Here is an 18,855-nt window from a genome sequence, read left to right on the forward strand (position 1 = left end):
ATGGAAGATAACGGCAGGAAAAGACATAGGTATATAAGCAGAGAAAGTGTCATCCAGAATATCTTGTTCACTCCCCAATTCTACTTACACAATGATGATTTTGTGCAGTAAATTTTCTTGAAGAAGCCAACATATCAACATGGTAGGTCTAGGACCTTTATGAATTTTCTACCTTTGGGACTTTCTCTGCATGCTGAATACCACCCTGCAAAATAAGCTACAACTCATGTGAATAATCATTGCTTCACTCAGCAGCCATAATGGCACCTAACATTTTTGAGCCTAACCAAGCAGCAAGAGTAGAACTATTGGGTATGACACAATCTCTTGGGATTCCAAAGAACCTTCATCAGCTTTGCTCATACAGTGGTCCAATCTGCATTGGTCTTTCCTGCCACTGTGCAGGCGGTCCCAAATAATCTCACAAATCTCTGACCGATTTCCCACAAGCGCTGCTCCACGGTCTCTCTTCCCTTTTGCCCTGATGGTACGTGTCAATTTCACACAAGCTGCTGTGTGGCCAAATTTTGCCCCACAGCTTTGTGTGATTTTCCCCGTGTCTACTCAATCCTGTTTTTTGAGGACTGAGTAGACGTGGGGAAAATCCAGCGAAGCTGCCGGGCAAAATGCGGTCGCGCAGCAGTTTATGTGAAATTGACACGTACCATCGGGGCAAAAGGGAAGAGCGAGCGCGAAGCAGCGCTTGTGGGAAATTGGCCTCTGTCTGCATTGCTTGCTGCAGCCATTCCCGTATTCTATCAATTCAGCATTGGCTGTCTGCATCATCTTATTGCCCTGTAGTGGTGACTCTGAGGTCACTATGGTGTCTCACTGGCTTATGTGGATCTGGTTTTCAGCTGGAGCAATTGCTCCTCCCCACCCCTGAGCTGCTGTGAGTGATAAGCAGACAACTGGAGCCAAATCCTCCCCCCAGTTTTTCTCCAACCATGTTTCTTTGCTGGTGGGTTACAAGCACACCCCCCCGCAGAACCATGTTATTTCCTGGGGCAGTCCCCAGAATGCCTTGCCTGGCAACTGCTGGGTATTTTGTGCTGTTTACCCGGCTTGTTCACCTTCCAGTCCCCCTCCGCCTCCCACTCTGCCAGGTCACCCCCCTTTACTTTCTGTGGGTGGGGGTCGTGGGTGCCATTTCCTCCCCGCAGTGCAGTGCCCTGCCAGCACCCTGGGAGGCTGCTCCCCCCCCCTCACACTTTCCCTCCCGTGTGCCCCTGTGGTCGCCATGCTGAGGTCTGATCCAGACAACAAGTTTTTATCCTGAGCCAGAATGGAAGGGAAAGGGGAACAATGTACAACGTGCCACAACAGACCGAGACTGCTTTACACAGCAGGTGCAGATTCAGCCAATGTCTCAAACAGAAGAATCAAATATAGCAGCACCAATTAACAAATTCTGGTTCATCTGTAATATGATTTTGCAAGCTGAAAACAGCTCCTTATTAAAATGAAAGGAGCAAAAATGGAAACATCTTTCCCAAAATAAGCAACATCAGAAGATTAAAAGGAAGCCAAATACCAGGGCGGGTGGAAATTACAAAATGTTATTCTGGATGAAACAGAACTGTTTACCTGCTGTAATGGCATGCATTAACATGCTTTTCTGTTTCTGGAGCTTGCTTAAATAACATTCATGTGTTCTTGCTACATTACACACTAAAATAGACCAGCACAACTTGAGACACCTCCCTTACCAAGCCAAACACAAGCCCAATAGCTGTATATTGTGGCCTGCCAAGATCTCAAAATCCCTCTTCCCCCTTTGGTATACCATGCAGCAGGGGGGAAAAAATTACATGCCAAGTTAAGTGAGTTGTATTGTGCAGGCCTTGTTTAGAGAAAATATAAGGGAAATATCTTAATTGAAAAGTCTGAATAATTTTCTTAGGTCTAGAAGCTCACAAGGTTACTGTGTGCCTCTGCTTAGAAAGAAAAATTCTGCCAGATATGGCTCTTCCTTTGTAGTTCTCTAATAGGAAAAACTGCATCTGGCAATATTCTTTCTTTGTGACTCTTAAAATTAGAAGAGACTCTTCATGGCGTGACACCTGACCACTTTAAGGTTGCAAACTGCCTGTAGAAAAATATCCTGTCCCTTTAATAGAGACGAAATGGGCTGTTATTTACCTCTATTTGAAAAGCTTCTGCCTATTTCCACATATTAAGCCTCTGTTAAAAAGGCAGGGCATTTCTTCTCCTGGTGGCTGGCAACCCTAGGACACAAGTTGCTTTAAACCTAAAAGGATCATTGAAAAGTTATGGTCCTCTCCCTCCAGGTACTTCTTCCAACACGAAATGGGAGACTGCCGCAGCAGCCACACCACAAGGGTCACTGTGGCAATCTCCCATTCCTGGTAGGAATGGATACCTCCAAACAATTGTGATCAGCAGTGGTTCCTAGGCCAAGCTGAAGATCTCAAGAGATGCCCCACCATGCAAACCCCTGCCACAAGTCCTGCCATTGCACCAAGGGGGGACATGATAGAGGTTTGTAAAATTATGCACAGGGTGGAGAGAGTTGACAAAGAGAAATTTTTCTCCCTCTCTCCTATTTGGAGAAACTCGAGGGCGTCCAATGAAACTGATGGGCAATAGGTTCAAGATGGACAAATGGAAATACTGCTTTACACAGAGAGTGATTAAAACGTGGAATTTGCTGCCAGAAGATGTAGTGATGGCCACAGGAATATACAGCTTTAAAAAGGGATTAGATAGATTCATAGAGGATAAGTCTATCAATGGCTACTAGTCTTGGTGGCTGAGAGGAACCTCCACATTCAGAGGCACTAAGCCTCTGAATCCCAGAGCCAAGAGGAGGCAATGTCAGGAACAGGCGTCTATGCCCTGTTGGCCATCTAAAGGAACTGGTTGGCCACTGTGTAAGACAGGATGCTGGAGTAGATGGACTACTGGTCTGATCCAGCACAGCTCTTCTTATGTTCTTATGTACAAGAGTTGGAAATCTAACCTTAACTTTTTAAAAAACATGGGAGATCCTCATCTTGGTTCATCTCTAGTTGGACCCTAAGTATTTCCTGTTACTTTATCTCCATTGGAAAAGGTCTATTTGCTACTTTTCTGTGTTTCAGAAACAGGCTGCTGTTACAGTCACAATATTAAGCCCAATTAACAACAAAATGGCAACCCTCTATGGGAAAAATGTGAGCCCAACAGTAAAATCAATTGTGGAGCTGAATGGGTGATTGTTGAGGCTGCAGCATATTCTATAACAATAGGAAATTCTCATTTCAAATGTACAATGGCCTCAAGTTAGTGAACAAAAAACCTCTTTTTTGTTGAGTGGATGGTGTCCAGCACAGCAAGAACTCCCTCAGCAACTATTCCCCCAAGGCTGGCTGTGCAGCATTATTGGTGAAAAATATAATTGCACAGCTAAAGCATTACAGCATAGTCCAGAAATAAGCTGGCATTTACTTAGCACACAGAGAAGCTTTATCACAGCATATATGACAAGATATTGCTCATGCTTCTGCCTCCAAAACGATGCCCTTGGAAATTGCAAGGCAAAGATCAGCTTTTCCAAATGCATTTGCGCTGAGCCTGGAATTCTGATACAGAGTGATTTTGCACTTGGATTATACACTGTGGTAAATACTGACCTATCCGGAACCTTTATTTAAGAAGGCCAGGAGCTGAAGAACGGAGGGTTCTTGTAACTTTTATGGAAGAAGAGATTTTGAAAGGGAAAATTTGTCATTTGGGGCGAGCAAAACTGCAGATACAATATCCCTGTGGTCCTTTGCATCATCTTGTGTCATTTGTTTATTAACTTATTTATTTAATATTATTTTAAAGCCACCTTTCTCTGAACAAACCTGGGACCCAAGCTGGGCAACAACTTAAAACAATCTAATAACTAAATAATTAAGTAAAGTACAAATAACTTTAACAAAAACAGATATGGCCAGCAAAAACCTTAATAGCTTCAACAGCAATGCCCACAGCAAATATATCAGAGCATCAGTTAAAAATACTGCTTCCCTTTTCCCAGGCCTTAGTCCCAAACACCCTCCTAAACAGATTTAGCAGCCATGCTGGAACGTCAGCCAGGCAAGTAGGGATGGGCATGAACTGACTCACGAACTAACGTTCATGGCAAATTTTGGCCAGTTTGTGGTTTGCAAACAGAAGTTTGTGGATGGGCAATTGGCAAGAACGTTCCATGAACTTTCAAGCTGTTCACGGCAGTTTGTGGTGGTTGGTGAATGGATACATTTCCAGACAGACTGTCTTTGCTCAATCAAAATGTTTACCAAACAGGGGAGGGTTCCCTATGTGTAGCTTGCTCTTTTGAATCTGCACCTGGCATTCCCCCTAAAGCACTTTCCTGGGGGCATCTTCTTTGGGGAGTCATAACTAAGACCTGCTAAGTTCAATCTGCAAGTAACTTGGAGGGCATGTAGAGAAGCATCAGGGGGAGGTCCTCTGTGTCTCTAGCTTTCACAGGTGCCATTCTATATACTCCTGAACCTGTGTTGTCATTTCCCCAGAAAGCAATTTCTGGGGGGCACCTTCTTTGGATTCCATAAATACAATCTTTACCAAACTTGGAGGACAAGGAAAGGAAAATTAGCTGGAGATCCCCTGTGAGTTTGGTATCTTTAGCATGCCAGGGGGCATTCTACTGCATCACAATCCTCACAAACTGAAGCTGTTCATTTGGTGCCTAAAAGTTCATGACGGTTCATGGCTCAAGAACTGGGCACACCACAAATCGCAAGCCAAACCAAACTGCATTTTCCTGGTTTGTGCCTATCCCTAAAGGCAAGAGCTTCTTCTGGGAGGCTAGGCTAGCAGCCCATTGTGCTCTTGGGCAGAATGGAGTTGCCACACAGATAGGTAAAGAGAAAGTAAAGGTACCTTGACATAATTATTTTTGCAACCTTTTTTTTTTTTTGGTCTTCTGGCCTCATATGCCCAACCTCACAAAAGCTTAGTTCCCACTGCACAATAATTTTTCCACTGTACAAAAACATCCAGATGCACATCATAGAATCATAGAGTTGGAAGGGGCCATACAGGCCAACTAGTCCAACCCCTCACTCAATGCAGGATCAGCCTAAAGCATATTGATTGCCTAAAGCATCCCTGATAAGTGTTCATCCAGCTGGTGCCTGAATACTGCCAGTGAGGGGGAGCTCACCACCTCCCTATGTAGCCAATTCCACTGCTGAACTACTGTTACTGTAAAAAAAAAATCCTAATATCCAGTCGGTATCTTTCTGCTCACAATTTAAACCCATTATTACGAGTCCTATCCTCCACGGCCAACAGGATTAGCTTTCTGCCCTCCTCTAAGTGACAGCCTTTCAAATACTTAAACACAGCAGCCTGTTTCTGAAACACAGAAAAGTATCTGTCTATCTAACTAGTGGTGTGCATTTGGCATAAACTAATCCAAAAAATTCCCAGAAAATACCTTTTAAATTGAGGCTGCATTTCAGCTATCTGAAATGGTCAAGCCCTGAAAATCCAAAAAATATTTGGGATTTTCGGGACTGCTGAATTTAAAGGGCATTTAAAGGGATTGTGGTCCCTTTAAACGTCTTCTCCAAGCCACACAACTTCATGGCGCATGAACTCTGAATGCGTTTAAAGGGCACTTGGAGGTGTTTAAAGGGACTGTAAGCCCTTTAAATGCTTTTGAAGTTCACTCATTGTGGAGTCATGCGGCTTGGAGATGGCATTTAAAGGGACCGCAGTCCCTTTAAATGCCACCCTCTTCCATTGGAAACAATGGGGGAAACTTCTCCTTGGGCCCCTAGAGTTGGACTCCCGGGTCCAATCTTTTTTAAACTTGGGGAGGTTTTTGAGGAGAGGCGCCTGCAGCTATGCTGCATATTTGGTGCCTCTACCTCAAAACACAGCCCCCCCAAGCTCCAGTTACCCCCAGATCAATCCTCCATTATACCATATGGGAACCATTGACTATAATGGTCCCCATAGGGTATAATGGAACCAAAAACAATCTGAGTTTCCCAAATATTTACCAAATCCAAACACCATAACCATTGGGATTCGGGCATACTGAGAAATGGTACTGATATTTTTCGGGTTCAATATACCCGAACCTGAAAAATACTGGGGTGGGTTTTTTTGCACACCCCTATTCTCAGCCTCCTCTTCTTCAGACTGAACGTTCCCAGGTCCCTCAGTCTTTCCTCATAGGACTTGGTCTCCAGGCCCCTGATCATCCTCATTGCTCTCTTGCTCTATTCTGTCCACATCCTTTTTGAAGTGAGGCATCCAGAATAAACTGTGCTGTGTGACAACCAGATATTTCTCTAGCAAACAGACACAACTGAATTTCTGCCAGCTGTGCAGCTATTAAAAGGCAAAAGAGCTCAGCTCTTAATCAAGCAGCTGGCAATATTATTCAGTCTTGTCACTGCATCTATAGATGATTCAACTCATTGTAAGGCTCTCATTTTCTGTTTAGAAAACATACATGCAACCTCTCCAGAGACCTGCTTGAGGTGGCTCACAGATTAAAAACAATACAACAATAAAATAATAAAAACAACAAACATAACATTTATCACCTGTTTTTGGCTGTCAATTCGCAGTTGACATGGCAACCCTGGAGGGCTTTCAAGGCAAGAGACGAACATTCCCTGCCTCTGGTTTGCCATTTCCTTCCTCTGCATAGCAACCCTGTACTTCCTTGGTCGTCTCCCATCCAAGTACTAGAGCCTACCCTGCTTAGCAGCCAAGATCAGACTAGTCTGGACTGCCCAGGTCACCCATTAACCTTAGAACCAGCCATAAAATTAGTCAAGAACCCATTAAGACGAAAAGCTACATAAATACAATATTTATTAGTCTAAAATAATTTTCCATAAACAGCCCTCAGGCCAGAAGCAGGCCATCAAAATGACAACTACAAAAGATAGATAACACTTCAATTAAACGCTGAGGTAAAGAGAAGTGTTGTGGCCAGGCACCTAAAAACTGTAGACACCAGGCGAGCTTCAAGGGGGAGGGAATTGCAAAGGTGAGGTGCCACTACCATAAAGCTGTTTCTGGTTGTCGCCACCTGCCTCAGATCTGCATTTGAGAGCACAGAAAGCAGGGCTTGTGAGGAGGCAAAACTTCAAGTACCCCACCCCCATGCTGTTGACATCCTTAAAAGCAGCATTTTGAATTGTGGTCTGAAGCAGACAGGCAACCCATAACAGTTCTTCAGTTCAGGATTGATCCAGTCTCTATAACCACCCCCATGTTATCAGAAGTGTGCTCATCCAGCCACACCCACCTTTTGCTTGTTATTCTGTTTACCTTGTTTGTTGTCAAAACCCAGGGCTTTTTTTGGAGCAGGAACTCCTTTGCATGTTAGGCCACACACCCCTAATTGTACCCAATCCTAATGAGTTTCTGCTGTTGGGTGTGGCCTATTCTGCCCATGAGTTCCTGCTGGGCGTGGCCAACTTGGGAGCCAGCCGGAACTCCGTTCCTGTGCGTTCCTGCACAGAAATAGCTCTGGAGTTTCTTGTGATTCCTAGAGAGATGCGACATCACTTCCTGGTTTTCTTCAGAAGTGGTGTCATAGTACATGCAATGCTGGCACCCCTCCATGTCCCCATCCCACCCCAAACTCCCAGCAGTTGCCTGGCAACCCAATTCTAGATGCATCAATACTGGCCCTGAATCAGAGTTTTGAGGTCATGGTTAAAGGGCTAAGGTAGAACAAGTTGAAACTAAATCCAGACAGATTGCTGGTCAGATACGCTGCTCGCTCGGCTCCGCCCTGGAAACACATCTTGCTTATTTTAAAACAGCGTCATCAGCTGCTGTTTTGTTTCTGAGTTAAATTCTGAGGCATTCAGGCATCCACCCCACAGCGAGCATCTGCCATGGCAGGGCTCAGGGGCAGATTCTCCTCCTCTGGTGAGGACTCATCCTCCCATGCTAACCCAGGATGGTCAATGACAAGGACAGACTGATTCCTCAGTCCTCAAGCAGCTTTATCATTGACCAACAGTGCCTCAGTCTTGTCTGGACTCAGCTTCAGTTTATTGGTCCTTACATATTACCTTGTCTAGGCACCTGCTTAGGACTTCCACAGATCCATCAACTCAGCTGTTAAGAAGAGATAGAGCAGAGTGTCATCTGCATGTTGGTGGCACCTCACTTCACATGACTGGATGATCTTTTTCAGCAGTTTCATGTAGATGTGAAACAGCATGAGGAACAAGATAGACTTTTAAAAGACTCCACACCATACTTGCTATAGAGCTGAACAGCAGTCCCCTGGCTATCTTTCCCAAAATCAGCTTGCTAGATAAGAGGGAGCAACCAAAGTATGGTATCCCCACTCCCAACCCAGACACCTTCTACAGAAAAGATACCATGGTACTGAAAGTCACCCAGAGGTCCAGGAGAATGAACTGTCGCTGTCCCAGTAAAGACCATCAGTCATGGTGACCAAGCCAGGTGAACACAATCTAGATAATCCATTTCCTCCATGACTGTCTGAAGCTGCATAGCCACCACCATCTCGAGCACCTTGTACAAGAATGGAATGTTGGTCTGTTGCGGATTTAAACTTTAAATAATTGTTTAGGATGCTTTAATACAGTAGGCTGGAGAGTTGGCTTTTAGCATAAATCTTTTTGTATAAATCTGCAAATATGCATTTCCCCCCCACAGTTTTAGCTAACTTACAGTTTTCAGCCTTGAGAAGAATAATGGCTTTATGCCCAGAATAAATCTAAGGAAAAAATAGAACCGAGTTTACAACAAATATTCTTTGGGATGCTCAAATGTGTCTTTTATCATGCCTTTAGAAAGCAGGAGCAAGAAGGTTTAGTACAGTCATGTGTTGGCCTATATCATAGCTTCCGTATAAGCTGCGGTGGCTCAAGTGGTTAAGACGCTGAACTGCAGGCTGTGGAAGGTCAGTAGTTCAGCAGTTCAAGTCCCGAGTGTGCCGCATAACGGAGTGAGCTCCTGTCTCTAGTTCCAGCTCCTGCCAACCTAGCAGTTCAAAAGCAAGAAATTGCAAGTAGATCAATAGGTACCACTTTGGTGGGAAGGTAACAGCGTTCCGTGCGCCTTTGTGTTTAGTCATGCCGGCCACATGACCACGGAAATGTCTTCGGACAGTGCTGGCTCTTCGGCTTTGAAACAGAGATGAGCACTGCAACCCTAGAGTCGGATTCGACTGGTTTTCGAGCAAGGGAACCTTTACCTTTTTATAAGCTGTAGGGTTGCCAAGTCCCTCCCGGCAACTGGAGGGGGACTTATCAGCAGCGGGGGAAGGCTTAGGCTGGTGATGCTGTGATGACATGGTAACCATTTTGACATGCACTGGAAGCGATGTCAGTGTGTCACTAGTGATGTAGGACACTCTGGTATTTGGGCAAACACCGTAAAGTTTTTACCCAAATAGTAGAGCATCTGGTGTCATCAGCAACACACTGCTATCACTTCTGGTACATGCTGGAAATGACATTGCCATGTTCCCACTGCATCTCTGGCACGTGCCTCCCCCACACTGGTAAGTGTCCAGCTGATCATCGGAGAGGCATGGGGGCTGGGAGGCAGGGGGCTGGCAGTCCTATGTTAAAGGGCCATGCCCTTTAACTTCTGAATCGCTCATATTTGGAATTAATTGAAATTTGCTTTCCCCTTTTTTGGGGGGGGGGGAAAGCTCTGAATAAGAAACTATGAAACTTAACTGTTTTTCTAAGAGTCAGCTTAGTTAGAATAGGAATGAGATATACGTTATATAGGATTGGTTTCTATGGAGTATGCTAGTGTTCTGTGTTTTGTCTAATTAATGTTTTGTCTAATTAGATCTAAAGTGATCAGATTATTTGTAAATAATAGTTTTAATTAATATTTTGACTGTTTATTGTCTGGGAACTAAAGGGTTTCACTTGGAATACAGCCCGAATAATTAAACAAACCTCAGTTTTCTTTCTTAGAGATTGAGGGCTGGGCTGTGCAAAGACTGGATCCTGTAGGGGAACATTTTGTCACCAAGCAGTGCTGTAATTTAGTAGTTAATATGTTGCTTTAATTAAGTCAAAGAGGTTTAAAGTAATACCCCCTCAAAGATGGGTCCTAGCAACCACTACAGGTCAGTAATTCTTTAGATCATTCAGGTCCAGGGATGTCTTCATTAATTCTTTCAAAGTATTCTGGACTACATAATCGCACAGAGAAGTGTTTATTACCTCCAATACTTACTTGACCAGCTCTGCCTGGCTAGAACCTATCAACTACAAGGGGAAAATGCCAAGCCTATATATGGTGGGCCACACAATTCTGGGCCAAATCTCCAGTTCATCAGGCCTCACCAAGTGAAAGTCATCCATACAACTAGGCAGGACTGGGAAGTGAAAATGGCCCTGGAGCAAGCCAAGCTGAGTTGTCCCAGTGGCAGTACAAGCCAGCGCTGCAGGGCTCACTCAGCTAAGTAGTGCAAACAGTGGGTATAAGCTCAGGCGCTGCTTCCTCTTGGAAACTGACAACAGTGCAGGAAAAATTGGTTAATTGATCCAAGTTCCCATTTCTGAAGAAGGGTCTGAGCCAAATGAACCCCGAGGCGCTGGCAGAGTTGCTAGTGCTTGGTTCTGCTTGCTCCTCACCTCCAGTGACCCGCTAGGGCAATGGCCTACCAAAAAATTTACATGTAAGTTGCAGGGCCAGACTGCACTCCAATAGCATTGCAAGATTGAACTGAACCAGCCACAGCACTCAGATCACGGTGAATAAGACCACTGGTCCATCTGTCCACATGCCATCTATATTTCAGCTGGCAGTGGCTTATCCCCCCACATGTTAAGTGTTTTTCATTTTCCAATCCCAGCAGCATTCCAGTAGTATTATCAGTTAGAGGTCAGATCAAGATTAATTTAGAATTCAATAACTTTGCTAAAGTTCAAGTCCCTAATAAGATAGGAATGAAATACAAAATGTTCTCTGCTCATCAAAAGGTTACAATTTACCAAGATTGATTAATCTGAAATGAATTAGCTACTATGATGAAAGAATGGCAAAGAAATGTGTAAAGACTAAAAGTAAGAAATCTTGGTTTAAGTTCAGTGATAGTTACATCTACCACAATGGTAGGCAAATAGGAATTTAGAAGTTGCATATAATAACATAGAAGTGTCCATTTTAAATTTAGAGTTCTAAGAAATATTTGGTCAAAACTAAAGCTAAACTAAGAAGGGGCTGGTAGGTAAGGAGGTGCCTAACCAGGGGTCATTTCGTAGAAAAAGCGGTGCAGGAGCTCATTAGCATAAATCATTAGCATAACTTATTTACATATGCCACACCCCCTGACATCACCGGAAGTATGTCAGAAGGCAACACCCACAGCTCAGGCTCCACTGGACTGTTTTGGATTGCTAGCTATTGGGAACGTGCAGATCTGTCCTCGCAGAGGAGGGAGAGTGTCAAGTTAACCTGCTTTCTTACCTATTGTGAAAACCAAGTGGTACCTATCTCCCCCCCCCAAGTGTGTCTAAAAATGACAGGCAAGGAAAGGTTAAAGCATCTCCTCTGCATATATCCACGCTCGCAAGTGTAGCTTCCTGTACCTGCCTTCTCCTTTATAAAACAAGGCTAGGAAAAGTGACATGCAACTGCATATAGTAAAGACCTAAGACAGAGTCATTCATTCATTTAATTTAATTTCATTTGTAATTACTTTTCTCAGACTCAAGGAGGATGGCAACTAACAACAACGCAGATAGCTGGCACAGATTAAACAGCATGTATCAGATGCAGTGATGTTTAGCCTCCCAATTTAAACCCCGTTTTACACATATCGTGCATTAGCAGTGAGTTGGACAAACATGATTTTTCCCCCTACAGTAACTCATCCAGCTCACAGTGTAGTACTCTCTGAAATGGAAGACCTACACGGTGTATCTTCCATTACCTTCCATTTTAATTAAATGTTCCTGGGATAAATCTTGTGTTTACATTTCAGCAACAAGCTTCTAGTACAGACTGCTTCATTTATAAACTGACTGGATGCAATCCAATCATATCCTGTTAATGTACCTGCCACTCATAGAAAGCCAAGTCTCTTGGGAGGTTTGCTGTATGGTTCTTTTTCATTTTCTACAGTTATTAACTGTTATGTCTCCGAAACGGAATAATTTATGTTCATTAGACATCTCTGTACAGTATGCTTGCCAGGTCCCCCCTGGCCACCAGCAGGGGATGGAGTAGGGTTGCCAGATCCAGGGTGGGAAACTCCTAGAGATTTGGGGTGGAGCCTGGTGAGAACAGGGACCTCAGTGGGGTACACTGCCATAGACTTCACCCTCCAAAGCATCCATTTTCTCCAGGGAAACTGATCTCTGTTGTGTCGAGATGAGATGTAACTCCAGGGGAGGCTGGCATCCCGACTACAGCTTTTGGACCATTATCTTTCAATGGAAGGCAGGTCCCAAAACTGCAAGTGGGAGAAATATTGAGAGAAATTCTAGTTATACAGACAGGAGAGCAAACTGGCTGGAGTTACATTCATCTTAATCTTTCAGATCAGGGTTTGTACTGCCTGCTGGGTGCTGCCATTGGCTGTGGGGGTTGTTTGGGCAGGGATGGGTGATGGACGTGGCACTCATATGTGTCCTGTGGTATTTTGGGCACTGGGTACATGGTGGCTGGTGGGGGTGTGCCCTCACAGGCCACCATGAGTTATGCCTTTTTTATTGCTGATGTAACTTTCTGCTGGGTCTAGGGTTGCCAGGTGCCTTTCTCCTGCCAGCAGGGGGATTTGGGGCACATTCTAGGGGTGGGTGGGGACATCGGTGACATTGGGGTGATGCTGTACTTTTTGGGCAAAACTCTATAGTAAAAACAGCTTGTTGTTGTTGTTGTTGTTCAGTCGCACAGTCGAGTCCGACTCTTCGCGACCCCATGGATCGTCTCCCGCCAGGCCCTCCTATCTTCCGCCGTCTTCTGAAGTTGGCTCAATTTCATTTGGGGGTGGGGTTTCCCCTGCCAGCCAGCTGGCCAGTGGCAGGCCAGAGCCCACAAAAGCAGGGAATAGCTGACAATGAAAAGGAAAATGACTATTTCAATATGAAAATTAATATATATTATTTTAATATAAGTTTTACTGTTATGACTGAGGAATACGGGATACCTTGATTAACACACAAGGGCCACTGGGCCACAGATATGGCTCCCTCTTTGCTGGGAACAAAGCCATAAAGTTCTCAGATTTCAGGTTGAGAAAGTTTTTCTTTAAAGAGACAAATGTGTAGGATGACGATGGCCATTTGTCCACGTGCCAGGAAGAAGCAAGACAGATTTTCGTTTTGGATATCCTGATTTAGGGCATTAAAAGTTTGGGGATCTACACCTTGTTATAATCAGAGAAAGCTGCAGGTCAGCACAAACAGGAACTCAAACCCAATTCCAAGATAGGTCAGGGAGGGGAAACCCTCCCTTCTGGAGGGTAAACATCAAAAAAGCTTAGCACTCTGTGGGAAAACACAAGCCATGAACTGGGGAACAGTGAAGTGAAGTATTGGGATACCTGGTTAATACAGCAGAGTTTGCCCAGTCATAGAAGCGTGATACTGAGTGCAGTAAATAAATCTCCCAAGAAGTATATTGCAAAAGAGGTAAACTCACATTTATTCAAGTAGATCCAGTTCACATTCAGGTTGTAGTCAAAAAAAGAGAAAGAAGCCTAATCTAAGGAGTACTTTTCCTATAACAAATGGCCAGCTAATCCAGCATCACATGCAGTATTCCTTCTAAGTTGAGTTAGTGTAAGGTAGCTCACAGTTTTTTAGCCTCCAGCTCACACATTTTTGTTTTAGCTCAGGAAGGATGGCTCCAGAGCAAACTAATTTATACAGTAGCCAAACAGCTTGCTCACAACAGCTTGCATATTGGTGCAACTCAGCCCAGATCTCTGCAAGACCTCTCCCAGTGGTTTCACATAGATGTTGAAAAGCACAGGGGCAAGAATGATGGAACCTTGTAGAACTCCAGAGGCCAGAGGTCAAGGGGCAGTTTCCCAGCACCACATTCCGAAACCTGCCTTTGAGATAGAACGAGAACCACTGCAGAACATTGCCTCCCAGTCCCAATCCCAGGCCAGAAAGGCAGTTCAGAAGGATACCATGATCAATGGTATTGAAAGTCACCGAGAGCTCCAGAAGAATTAATAGGGTCACACTGTCCCTGTCCATCTCCCAGCATGGCTCATCCACCAGATCAAACAACAACTTCTCAGTCCCATAACCAGGTGTAAGGATCAGAACTTACAGATCTCAAGGCTTTCATGAAGTGTGATCAAGCTGTAAGTTTTTACAGGTTAGTTGTAGCCTGTAAGGACTGAGTGTTAATTAAAAGCACCTGGTGGCCTTGACCAGGGCATAAAATGCTTTTATCTGGTTGTCAGCTACCTATGAGGCAGAGGGCGGGGATACCAAAGAGTAGGTACATACGTCAAGGCCTTGGTGACTGGTGGTATGATTAACTGGTGGAGGGAAGCCTGCAAGTATTTTTTTAAAAGATTTATTTAAACTTTACTATTTAACATAATTTTAACGCTTACAATTACAAACATAATGATGAGAGCCTTAACATTCCAGTATTCTTTGTATCCAATTATACACTCTAGACCAAATTTTCAAGTAAATCTCTTTGTTTTTCCCTTGGAGAAAAATAGTCAGTTTATCAATCTCTGCCATCTCTAGTAGTCTTTGTATTAATTCCTCTTTCATTGGAATGTTTTCCGATTTCCAGTGTTTTGCGAACAGAATTCTAGCCGAAGTAAGAATGTGTATTATCAGACGTAAATCCAAGTTGTTATATCCCTTCGGTATCATGTTCAGTAAATAAATCTCAGATTTTAATGGTAGGTTAATGCCTATTATTTCTCGTATCATTCTTTGAATTTTTGACCAACAATTTTTACTTTTCTGATACATCCACCACAAATGAAAAAAAGACCCAACATTTTTCTTACATTTCCAACATAAACTCGTTACATTCGAATAACATTTGGCTAGTTTTTCGGGGGACCAATGCCATCTATGGAACATTTTGTAAATGTTCTCTTTGTAGGCCATAGCTCGAGTAAATTTTATTGAATTCCACATTTTTACCAGTCATCTAAATCTATATTATGTCCAATATTCTGCATCCATGCAATCATTGGCACTTTAACTATTTCATTGTAAGTATATTCATCTATTTAAAAAGTATATAACTTTTTAATCAATTTGTCATCTGAACTCTTATCCAAATCTGTTAATTTCTTGTAAAAGCCTATTCGGTTATCTTTAGTAAACCTAGATTTTAACTTCAGTCCTTCCCACCAATTAAGTTTTAAATTTTGGCTTAATAATGTTTCATCTGATTTTAATCTATTGTTTGTATCTAGTAGGTCATCGTAAGTACTCAAATTAAATTTAGATATTAACGTGGGTTTTATGAAGGCTTCAAGAGGCGAAACCCACCTTGGCATTTTATTGTAATACGTTGGTTTTACCTCTTTCCATATTTTTATCAATGCCCCTCTTATGACGTGTTGGTGAAAGTTTGTGTGTACTCTGTCTTTGTCATACCATATATAGGCGTACCACCACATAATTAAATCATGGCCTTCTAATTTTAAACATCTTGAGTTCTCTAGAGATAGCCAATCTTTTATCCATAATAGGAATGCGGATTTATAATAAAGAGCCCAATTGGGCAGCCCAAAGCCTCCCCTTTCCTTTTTGTCTTGAAGAACTTTCAATTTAATCCTTGGTCTTTTCAACTGTCAGATAAACTGGCCTACAATTTTATCTAAATCTTTCAAATATCACTTCTTTTTAAGGATCGGTATATTTGGGGCCAAAAATAAAAACCTTGGCAAGATGTTCATTTTAATTGTCGCAGTTCCCCCCATAAATGATAGCTGTAGTCCCTTCCATTTTTCCAAGTCTTTTTTTTATATCAGTAAGTAACTTCTTATAATTATCTTCTAGTATAGAGCTACATCTTTTAGTTAAGACTATTCCTAAATACTTAACTTTTTACTTACTTCTATAGATACAACAGCTTCAAGAAATCTCTATATTTATTTATTTATTCATAAATTTGGTAATAAATAAATATAGAGGAGATTCTTGAAGCTGTTGTAACTGAATTTTCATGCAGTTTTTGGTCAATAAACGAGTCTTTTTAAAATTAATTTTCAAACGTGCAACTTGTCCATAAACTTGAATTATAGTGATAAGTTGGTTAATGGATGTTAGGGGCTCTTCTAGGGTAAAGACTAAATCATCTGCAAACGCTTAGAGTTTAAATTCTTCTCTGTTTATTCTTAATCCTTTTATGGTATCATCTTCTCTTACCCGATTATTAAGGGTTTCCAAGGTGAAAATAAAAAGTAAGGGAGAAGAGAGCATCCTTGCCTTGTCCCTTTCTGTATTTCGATTTTACAAGTAAGATCTCCATTTACTTGTATCTTCGCTGTTTGTTCTTTATATATGGCACTAATCATCGTAAGAAACTTATCTCCACAGTCCCAGGCATTGAGTTTTTGTAGTAGGAATTCCCAGCTTGCATTATCGAAGGCCTTTTCCACGTCAAGAAAGACAAGAGCCATTTGTTTTTTATGGTGTATCTCGTAATATTCTAACACGTTGATAATTGTTTGGTCTTGATGGCTGACTTGAATCAGTACTCTTTTCAATCTGGAAGTTAGTATGTTTGGAAATGTTTTGTAATCAACATTCAGTAAGGATATAGGGCTGTAGTTTCTTATTTCCTTTTCTTCAGTTTCTTGTTTGTGTATCAGTGTAATTAGAGTTTGATTCCATGACTCAGGAGTTTTACTTTTCTGGATTATGTTTTGAATAACGGATTTTAGTGGTAGAATTATTTGTTCTTCAAGTACTTGATATACTTCTACGGGAAGTCCATCTGGTCCGGGTGCTTTCTTTTTCTTTGTATTTTTAATATGTTCAGTTATCTCAAAGATTGTAATTGGTTGATTTAGTATTGCTTTTTGTCTATCATTAAATTTCTTGGTATTTCATTTTTGTATATAATCCTTTATCTGTAGTTTATTGTGGTTAGTTTGTTGATATAATTTCTTATAGAAGTTTTCTATAATTCAATTCTATAATTCAATTCTTGTGTCGTATATTTTTCCTCTCCTTCATTTCTTAATGATTTTATAATCCTTTTCTTTCCTTAGTCTATAAGCTAGCCATCTGGTTGGTTTGTTTACGTTTTTGAAGTAATATTGTTTAGTATATTCTATATTCTTCACTAATTCTTGTGTCAATATAACATTCATTTGATGTTGAAGGTTTTTATTTTAATCCTTCTTGATTCTGTGGAGGCATTTAGTTTCATTTTATCTTCCTCTTCTTTGATTTGTTTTACCAGTTTCTCATATTTCATTTTCTTTTGTTTTTTTATCCATGCATCTTGGTTAATGAAACAGCCTCTTATATATGCTTTAAATGCATCACAAACTATATCTATATTCATTTCAAGTTGGATGTTCTGTTCAAAGAAGTCTTGAATTTCTATTCTCATTTTACTTACAAATTTGTCATTTCTTAATAACCCAGTGTTCAAAGTCCATCTGGGGTTTTTTTGGTCATTTTTAATGTCAAAACCAAGGGATTATGATCTGCAAATGTATTTGGTAATATGTCTACTTCTAGCAAGTCATTCACCAGCGTTAGTGTAATCCATGCCATATCTATTCGTGACCATATCTATTCGTGACCATGAATCGTGTCTTGCAGAGTAAAATGTAAAATCTTTTGTGTTCATATTCTTAGTTCTCCATGAATCTACAATATTAAATTAATCTACCAGTTGGAGAAATGTTCTTGGAAGTATCTTTCCCACCTTATGTTTACTTGTTTTCCTCTTCTTATCTAGCTCTGGGTCGAAAACCGCATTAAAATAACCTATTATGGAAATTTCGTCAAAAATTTGAGTAGAGATAAACTTTCTGAGTGAAGCATAAAAACGTTCCTGATTTTGATTTGGTGCATATATGTTTATCAATAACATTTTGGACTGTCTCTGAATTTTTATGGCCAATATTCTAGCATCTTCAGATTTGTATATCAATTCAGAATATAAATGTTATTTCACGTATATAACCAAACCTCTTTTCTTTTGTCTGCTGCAACAAAATGGTTCCCTAGCTTTTTAAATGTTAAATATTTTTCATCATCCTTTTCTATGTGAGTCTTCTGCAAGCATACTATGTCTGCTTTCAATTTCTTAATTTGGTGGAAGGTTCTCTTTCTCTTTTGGGGGCCATTTAATCCATTGACATTTATGGAAATTATTTTTATTTTATTCATTTCCATATTCTTTATTCTTCATCTCTGTTACATTATTCCTTTGTTGTAATCTGGTAGGCATCTGTGGAGGTATAACTTCTGTCTTTTTCCTCCCCCTTTTTCTGGATTTCTTTTTTATTCCTTTAGTTTCTTGTCCCCGACTCTCTTCTTCAAACTCACTAACATCTTCTTCTTGAAGTCCTAGTTCTGTGCCGTGTCTATCTTTTGTCTTCTACCTTCTACCTTCAAATGTAAATAAAATCCCTTCAGGCAGGGGTCATTTCGTAGAAAAAGAGCTAGGGGAACTCATTAGCATAACTCATTAGCATATGCCACACCCCCTGTCATCACCGGAAGGGTGTCATAAGGCCACACCCCCTGACATCACCGGAAATGTGTCATAAGGCCACACACCCCGCCCCCAACTGTCCCGGCCGCCACCGCCGGCCTTGCAGCTCCACTGCCGAGCCCCATGAGAAGCCCGGAGGTGGACCTGCAAGGCCGGCGGGAGTGCAAGGAAGCCTCG

Source organism: Gekko japonicus, unplaced genomic scaffold, assembly GCF_001447785.1.
Source record: "Gekko japonicus isolate JY-2015 unplaced genomic scaffold, Gekko_japonicus_V1.1 scaffold100, whole genome shotgun sequence".
In the NCBI taxonomy this organism is placed as follows: domain Eukaryota; kingdom Metazoa; phylum Chordata; class Lepidosauria; order Squamata; family Gekkonidae; genus Gekko; species Gekko japonicus.